The sequence below is a fragment of the Canis lupus genome, chromosome 11 (assembly GCF_011100685.1).
Source record: "Canis lupus familiaris isolate Mischka breed German Shepherd chromosome 11, alternate assembly UU_Cfam_GSD_1.0, whole genome shotgun sequence".
NCBI classification, from domain to species: Eukaryota; Metazoa; Chordata; class Mammalia; order Carnivora; family Canidae; genus Canis; species Canis lupus.
In genome coordinates, this window is record NC_049232.1 from 15,111,703 (window position 1) to 15,120,535 (window position 8,833).

Consider the following 8,833-nt stretch of genomic DNA (forward strand, 5'->3'; position numbering starts at 1 on the left):
GTAGGTCTTACCAAGGGTGAAAAGGAATGCATAATCATTTTTATCTGAGCATAAAGAGATCATTCATAAGCTTTGCCCCTATTATCGTCAATGAAAATTAAAGATTTAAATAGCCATGACTAAAGTACAGACTATGTTCCTATGTTTCTGAACTCAATATGACCTATATATGTGTATGTACTGACACCACATAATTATGAGGAACAATATCATTATAATACAAGGAAAGCTAACTGGGGTGCTGCCTTTTTTTTTCTTTAGCAACTCTCCAATTTCAAATGAAAAAAGGTCTTGCTTCAACTAAATTATTAATGTTGTAATAATCTGTCATTAGAATCAATAACTGCTTTATTATTCATAGTGCATATAGTGCTAAAATGGACCCTCTCTGAAATAAATTTAGTGCCTTGTCACAATACAATATGATTTTACAATATTGCTAATGTGCACAAAGCATTCAAATATAGAATATCGACATGTCAGAGATTTATGACAAATGTGAGGAGAAGATGAATCTAGGTTAAGCTTTCATGTCACTTGACTGAGGTCAAAAAAAATCAATAGTATTCATAATGTATCTTTCACCCACAGTTAAGTGAAAAACCTTCTGAGCTTAGAGAGACTTTTTTAATTTATCCTTCATCTAAGCAGTAGAAATATTCCAGAATTGGGGTTAAAAGAGAAAATGAATGAAAACTAATTGTCAGGAAAGTTAGTCAATCACATTTCTTGAAAGTATAGGACTAGGGAGTCCAATATATACCCAATATGTTTTCCCCATCTTGATCATTACTTTTAGGTATACGCTGACCACAGTGTTTGAATCTTCTAATCATTTCCATCCCTAACAACTAAAGCAGACTGAATATTGGCACTCCTTTTCCCATGTCACTGAATTGTTTAGGAATGGACAAGTCACCATTGCTGGTCAATGATACTCTAGGTTAAGTCAGTTAGGAGCTTTTGGAAAAGACTCTTACTTCTGCAAAAGAAGACCCACAATAAAGAATGCCATTCTTCCTCCTCAAAATTTTATCTCATGATTCAGAGAAGTGCTTCAGACATCTTGCAACTCTGACGGAAGTCAGACTAGCTGATTTGCAAAAGTTGAAGAGCAAAGAGATAAAAGAACTTGATTACTTCATGAAATATCTTCAAATAAGTCTGGAGATCACCTTACCTTTAGGTTATTTTTATTTAAGGTAGATATCCTATTTTAAGCCAGTTTGAGGAACAGTTCTTTGCTGCAATCAAAACCACCCTAACTGATGCTGTCAGTCATCATTAGAAACTAAAGATTAGTTGTTTTCATATTCTTCTTTGATACGAAGAGACAATAGTCTGTAACTGTCTCATCAATGGAATTAAAATGCCTAATAAACCTGATCACAAATAACTGAATTAATTTTTACTCAGAGAAATTATAAGTAGTCCTGATTTTTGGATTCATTCTAGAGTTCAATATTTCTAAAAAGTCTGTTTTTATCTCTTAAAGGTTTCCAAATTTGAGATAATTTCAAATCATTCTATTAATCAGTTGGTCTTAAGCAATGGTTCTCCTTATGTACTTTCAATAAACATTTACTCACTGCATAGTAAGAAAGGCAGACACACACAATTTGACAAGTACGGTGACAGACTTTATCCCCAGGATATTCTAGGAACATGAAAGACAAGTACCTAATCTAGCCTGAAAACAGAGGAAGTATCAGGAAAGGTTTTCTGGAAAACATTATGCCTGAGCTGAATCTTGAACAATGATCAGGGGCTTGCCAGATGAAAGAAAGATATAATGTGGAGATATAAAGAACAGAAAAGCAAACAGACCAATAGAAATGGCAAGCCATGTGTGTTAGAATTATGAGTCTAGGGACTGAGGCAAAGAGTGGTAAGAGATGAGGCTAAAAAAAATAGCACAGAAGAGCAGTTAAAAGCAAGGATTTTGGAATCACGAGGTTCTGAATGTTGGTCACTCATTCAATCATTAATTACCAAGTTCCAATTATATATCTAGTTCTGTGATAAACATTAGTAATACAACAACAATCTTCATTTTCATGTAGCAGAAATTCTAGAGAACACCAATGACAAAACAAAGAAAGGAGACAAAAATCTATTTTAAATAGGATGGTCAGGGAGGATCTTGTGGGGAAGGTGACAGGCTGAACTTAAAAGCTCACAAGGGGGTGGCGCCTGGGTGGCATACTCAGTTAAGCATTTGACTCTTGGTTTTAGCTCAGGCTGTGATCTCAGTGTCATAGGATTGAGCCCCATGCCAGGCTCCCAGCTCAGCAGAGAATTTGCTTAAGATTCTCTCCCTCTGCCTCTGCCCCTCCTGCTTGTGTTCTCTCTCTCTCTCAAATAAATAAATCTTAAAAAAATAAAAAAACCCTCATAAGGACACAGGTCTTTAAGAAGTGAGAATAAGCCTTTTCCAGGCATCTCGAAAGACCGTGCGTGTATACTATCCAGTCACAACCCCCTCTCTCCAGCAAAGGAAAACTACTTTCCAAAAAGAAGAGGAATCATTTCCTTGCTTTTCTTTTTAAGTGTATCACCGAAGTGTGCACCCCAAATTCTGAAGTTAAATTTTACCCATTTCTTCTTTTTAGTTTATATTACTCAATTTTCTTTTAACTTACAAGTTCATCTTGAAACCAATACTTTTTTTTCTTGCATTTATCTATCAAGGAACCCTGGTCATTTAATCTATAAAGTGACCCACCAGAAGAGAAAAGAAAACAACTTTTATCAGTCTCTTTTTGGATGGCTTTTTTGTACATACTACTTACCTTCTCTTTTGCCCTTTTATAAAGTTTAAAAATAGTATTGTTAGAGGGTTCACTCTTAATTTCCACAAGGAAAGATTTTCTCTCTGTACATCCCCCTTTTCAAGGTGGAATGCCTTTTCCGATTTGTGAACTAGGTAAGAAAAATTTGTGAAAGTGGCCTCAGCTTCCTTTCTTCCTCTTGAGAGTAACTGATCAGATAGAGTGTCAGTTTCTACTTTTTCTGGGCATCTGCCAATAGGCAGGGAGTGGGCAGTGGGACCGGTGGAGATGTCTACCCCAGTCTAGCTGAATTCTGACAAACAGTTTTTTTTTTTTTTTTTTTTTTTTTTTTTATTTATGATAGTCACAGAGAGAGAGAGAGAGAGGCAGAGACACAGGCAGAGGGAGAAGCAGGCTCCATGCACCGGGAGCCCGACGTGGGACTCGATCCCGGGTCTCCAGGATCGCGCCCTGGGCCAAAGGCAGGCGCTAAACCGCTGCGCCACCCAGGGATCCCCTGACAAACAGTTCTAATAAGCTCACAGAGCCGACTTCAAGCCCTGTCCTCCATTGGGCCTCTCCTAACAACAGTGATGTTTTGGCCTTACTGACCTCCTTTGCTTCATCTTTCAAACTGTTCAAAGCTCTGCAACGGACAAGTGGTGTTCATTTTATCTCAAGATTCACTGTATAAGCATGTGGAAATTATTATGAATTGTATCATGTTTGAGTAACAAGCACATTTCTAGAAAATCGAGTTGAAATATAGACTATGTAATTTGAGTCAATTAATATTTAAAAGGTACTAAGGTTGAGAGCACTGCTTTTTAAAGTAAGCCTTTGGTGAAATTATTTGTTACATTTAAGTATGTTTCATTCCTTCAGTGTGTTCTTATCAGGCCTGTTTGCTGAAATATTTACAGAGATTTCATGAACACAAATATTCAGAATGAATATTCAGAATGCAACACTGAGTTCAGGAAACCCACATTGCACTATGGGGTTTGGGTAGGAATGCCACAGACTGTTGGAAACCTGAAATGTAGGAACACTGTATGTATAAGGTACACCATTAAAGTAAGCTGTCTCCAGCACCCTACATTTCTACCTGGATGAAGAACTCTACTATGAGATAAATATCTCAGTCCATTATTAATGTGCAGCAAATGAAACTGTCTTTTCTACTGTCTTTGCATGGTATGGTCATAATACAAAGCTGTCTAAAAACTTTTCAGATATACTAAAACATGCTACATTTAGCCAAAAAACTCTCTATAATCCCATAAAATGAATTCAGAATAAATTTATCTTCATAGAATACCTATTATTTCCTGTTCTTTCCCTTTAGAGTTTTCAGATATTTACTTTAGAGTTTGATTCCCATGAACACTTATTTATTTGATTTAATTTATGAGAATAAAAAACCAAAAGTTTTAACTAAAGACTATTATGTAATCTATTATTTCATTACTTATCATATACAACTGTGATGAATATTGTCACTCATAAATTTATAGGTAAGAAGAAGTTATTTTAATTTTAACTACATTTATTGAAAATCTATGTTTCATAGTTGCAATGTAATCCCCTTGCTGGTAATCATAATTTAGAAAGTTCAAGTCTAACTCCATATATCATTACTTCGGCCAAAAATGCTTTGGTAAATCTTTGCTCTTTGACCTGAATATCTATAGCTAATCCTTAGAAGTCTTTAGCAGCCTCAAAGGTTAAAAGCCTAATATCTCATCTTCATTTATAGATCTACTTCTCTGTTCTTAAGTATAACTAATTTACTTAACAAATAAAACCATGTTCCTTTAATGATAAAAGGGGGTCTTATTTTTTGTCAGTATCCCAGTAAACCTCAATAGTTAGAAAAGTGATAGTATTAACAGTGTATCTTTATCTCAAAGAGACAAAAAGGCCCTGTAGATTTCTTCTATATGATTATTACAAAGTAAAATGTGAAATAGGCAGACACAAATGCATTAGTGATTTTTCAGTGAAAAGAGCATTAGAAAGATGAGTAAAAGAGCTTTGTTCATTACAATTCTATTTTTAGACAACATGTCAATTGCATAACAGAAATATTATCACCATGTCAACCGGCTTTCAAATTGCCCTTTGACCAGATAAAATAAATGGTTTGCATGGCAACCAGGTTGCTAAGTATTGCTGATACGGATTCATAGACTGTTGGACATTTTTTAGCCAATTTGAATTAAATGTATTTTTACCCCAGAATGAAAATAGGAACTGACACATTCCTTTATTCCTTTGAAATGTCATCAGGAAAACTATAAAGATAAAAGAGTGATAGTGATAGAGAAAGAAGAGGGAAGGAATGGGGGAGAGAAAGAGATTGAGGGAGAGAGAGGGAGAGAGAAAGATGCCAAAGTGGATTTAAAAAGAAAGAATTATGAATATTATTTTGTATACATTATTGATGCCATCAACATGATCTTGGCTTTCAACCTTATTTTCTCACCAGTAAAAATGAATTTTGTGGGATGCCTGGGTGGCTCAGAGGGTTAAATGGCTGCCCTCAGCTCAGGATATCCTCTTGAAGTCCTGGGATACAGCCCCACATCGGGCTCCTTGCTCAGCAGGGAGTCTGCTTCTCCCTTTGCCCCTCATCCCACTCATTCTATCTCTCATTTTCTCTCTTGCTCTTTCTCTCAAATAAATAAATAAAATATTTTTTAAAAATAGAATGAATTTTGCAATAGACAAGTCCATGATATACTCAGAGATTTAAGTACTCATCTTCCAATAACTGATAGAACAAGTAGACAGAAAATCAGTAAATATGAGAAAATACACAATCAACCAACTTGACTGAACTAATATTTACAGAATATTCCATCCAACAACAGCCAAATACACATTCTATTCAAATGCATCATAACATTTGCCAATATAGACCATATTCTGGACGAGAAAGCAAATCTCAATAAATTATTTTATTTTTATTTATTTTTATTTTTTATTTTTTTAATAATAAATTTATTTTTTATTGCTGTTCAATTTGCCAACATACAGAATAACACCCAGTGCTCATCCCGTCAAGTGCCCCCCTCAGTGCCTGTCACACATTCACCCACATCCCCCCCGCCCTCCTTCCCTCCACCACCCCTAGTTCGTTTCCCAGAGTTAGGAGTCTTCATGAACTATTGGGACTTCATCAAGATAAGAAGCTTTTGCACAGCAAAGGATACAGTCAACAAAACTAAAAGACAACCTACAGAATGGGAGAAGATATTTGCAAATGACATATCAGATAAAGGGCTAGTTTCCAAGATCTATAAAGAACTTAAACTCAACACCAAAGAAACAAACAATCCAATCATGAAATGGGCAAAAGACATGAAGAGAAATCTCACAGAGGAAGACATAGACATGGCCAACATGCACATGAGAAAATGCTCTGCATCACTTGCCATCAGGGAAATACAAATCAAAACCACAATGAGATACCACCTCACACCAGTGAGAATGGGGAAAATTAACAAGGCAGGAAACCACAAATGTTGGAGAGGATGCGGAGAAAAGGGAACCCTCTTGCAGTGTTGGTGGGAATGTGAACTGGTGCAGCCACTCTGGAAAACTGTGTGGAGGTTCCTCAAAGAGTTAAAAATAGACCTGCGACCCAGCAATTGCACTGCTGGGGATTTACCCCAAAGATACAGATGCAATGAAATGCCGGGACACCTGCACCCCGATGTTTCTAGCAGCAATGTCCACAATAGCCAAACCGTGGAAGGAGTCTCAGTGTCCATCAAAAGATGAATGGATATAGAAGATGTGGTTTATGTATACAATGGAATATTACTCAGCCATTAGAAATGACAAATACCCACCATTTGCTTCAACGCAGATGGAACAGGAGGGTATTATGCTGAGTGAAATAAGTCAATTGGAGAAGGACAAACATTATATAGTCTCATTCATTTGGGGAATATAAATAATAGTGAAAAGGAATTTAAGGGAAGGGAGAAGAAATGAATAGGAAGTATCAGAAAGGGAGACAGAAATCTCAATAAATTAAAAAGGATTCGAATCATACATGTTCACTGACTATGTTCACTGTAACGGAATTAATTAAAAATCAATAACATATATTTCTGGAAAATTACCAAATATTTGAAAATAATAATAGTAATTAATAGTTTAATAAATATAAAAACACAAAATATCAAAATGTATGAGAAGGTGATACGCCTGCACTGAGGAATAAAAGTACAGTCCTAATTGTCTACATTAGAATAAAAAGAAAGTTTTTATATCAATGACCTCAGCTTCAACCTCAAAAGACTTTTTAAAAAATGAATCTCAAAATAAGCAGAAGAAAGAAATAATAAAAATCAGAGAAATGAACTAGAAAACAAAAGACAATAGGGAATTCATTGAAACCAAAAGTTGGTTCATTGAGAAAACACAACTGATAAGCCTTGTGCCAGATTGGCCTAGGAAGAGAGAGAGACAGAGTATAAGACACTAATTATCAGCATCAAAAATGAGAGTTGATACTCTTGAAACTAATATTACACTGTATGTTAACTAACTAGAATTTAAATAAAAGCTTGAAACACAGAGAAATGAGAGACTTGATATAAACTGCAACCATTTAAAAACTACGTGATCTCCTCACTTAATTTTCCTTACATTTTTCTATCCTGTCCACCAAGTCTCTGTGCCTTTTCTCAGAACCTATTATCTTCTAGCTACTTTCTTTCTTTCTTTTTTTTTTTTTTTTAGAACAACTCAGCAAAATAAAATTCCGGTTTATTGTTGGACAACATTGTTTCACACATACATCAAACAGGCCAAAAAAAATAAATAAATAAACAGAAACTTCATAGACAAAAAAGGAAAAAAAGAAACCTTTTATCTTTGGCCTTTTTAACCATCTCATACAAACCAACCACTTATAGTACAGCTAAGTACATACACAAAAAAAGTTACTGGAATGCTCGGAATAAGATTGTTTTCTTGTTGTTTTTGCTTTTTTTTCAAAGGTTTTTTTTTTTTTCTCCTTTGAGATTATAATGAACATGGTCACACCACAAGTGAAGTCAGAAGTAGGACAGGGAACGCTCCGAAGGCTGGTTTGGTCATCCTAGACCATTAAAAATGGTTGACCCCTAACAATATGTACAAAAATATAAAACGTAAATTAAAAATACAAACAAATTTTCCTTTTTAAAGTACTTTTAAGAAAAAAAGCAGGGCCTAGGAAGTTTTGGTTCTTTTTTCCTCCCCTGTTGCAAATTCACGTTGGGGTTCTGGTTGGGAGGCCGAGAGCGCGAGTCACCTGTGGGTGACCTGGAGGGTGCATAGGTCACGGTGGCCTTTTTTGGTTAAGTTTAACTTTTCCTTTTCCTTTTCCTTTTTTTTTTTTTTTTTTGCTGTCTAGTCATCCTCATCAGTCTTCTGCTTCTTGGGGTCGACGTCGTCATCCTCATCGTCTTCAGCTGCCCGTTTGCCCGCAGCTGCCTCGGCCTCCTCATCTCCATCTCCATCCTCTTCCTCTCCATCGCCTTCCTCCTCCTCCTCCTCTTCCTTGCCTCCTTCCTCCTCTTCCTCATCTACCTCATTGTCAGCCTCCTGCTCCCCATTTTCCTCATTAGCGTTCCCATTAGCAGGCGCGTCTCTTCCATTCTCTGCCTCCTCCACAACCTCCTTCTTCTCCTTGAAGTCCTTGGTGGCCATCTCGGAGCTGGTGTCCACGGCCGCGTCTGACACGATGGGGCACGCGGGTGATGCGATGCAGCGTTCGAGGCCTCCGGCGAGGGAGCTGCGGGAGTCGCGGTGGCGGAGGAGGTTGCGGCGAACGGGGAGCCGGGCACAGGAACAGTGCAAAGATGGATTTTCAGAGCAGCCAGTGGGGCTTCTAGCTACTTTCAAATTAGCCTTCATTCTTCCAATTTTGCTTCCGTTTTAAAAGTCTGGTTTCTATGAACCAAGATTTCATTTCATTTTCCTTGAATATTGTTTTGGGGCTTTGGTCTCTTATTTTGTATAGAAAATTGCCTCTTCTGTCTCTGCACTCCCTCACTGAA

General features: G+C 36.7%; 1 pseudogene; it reads right to left on the reverse strand.

Annotated features, from left to right (window-relative positions):
- Positions 7,513–8,661, reverse strand: LOC609022 (prothymosin alpha pseudogene; annotated as a pseudogene).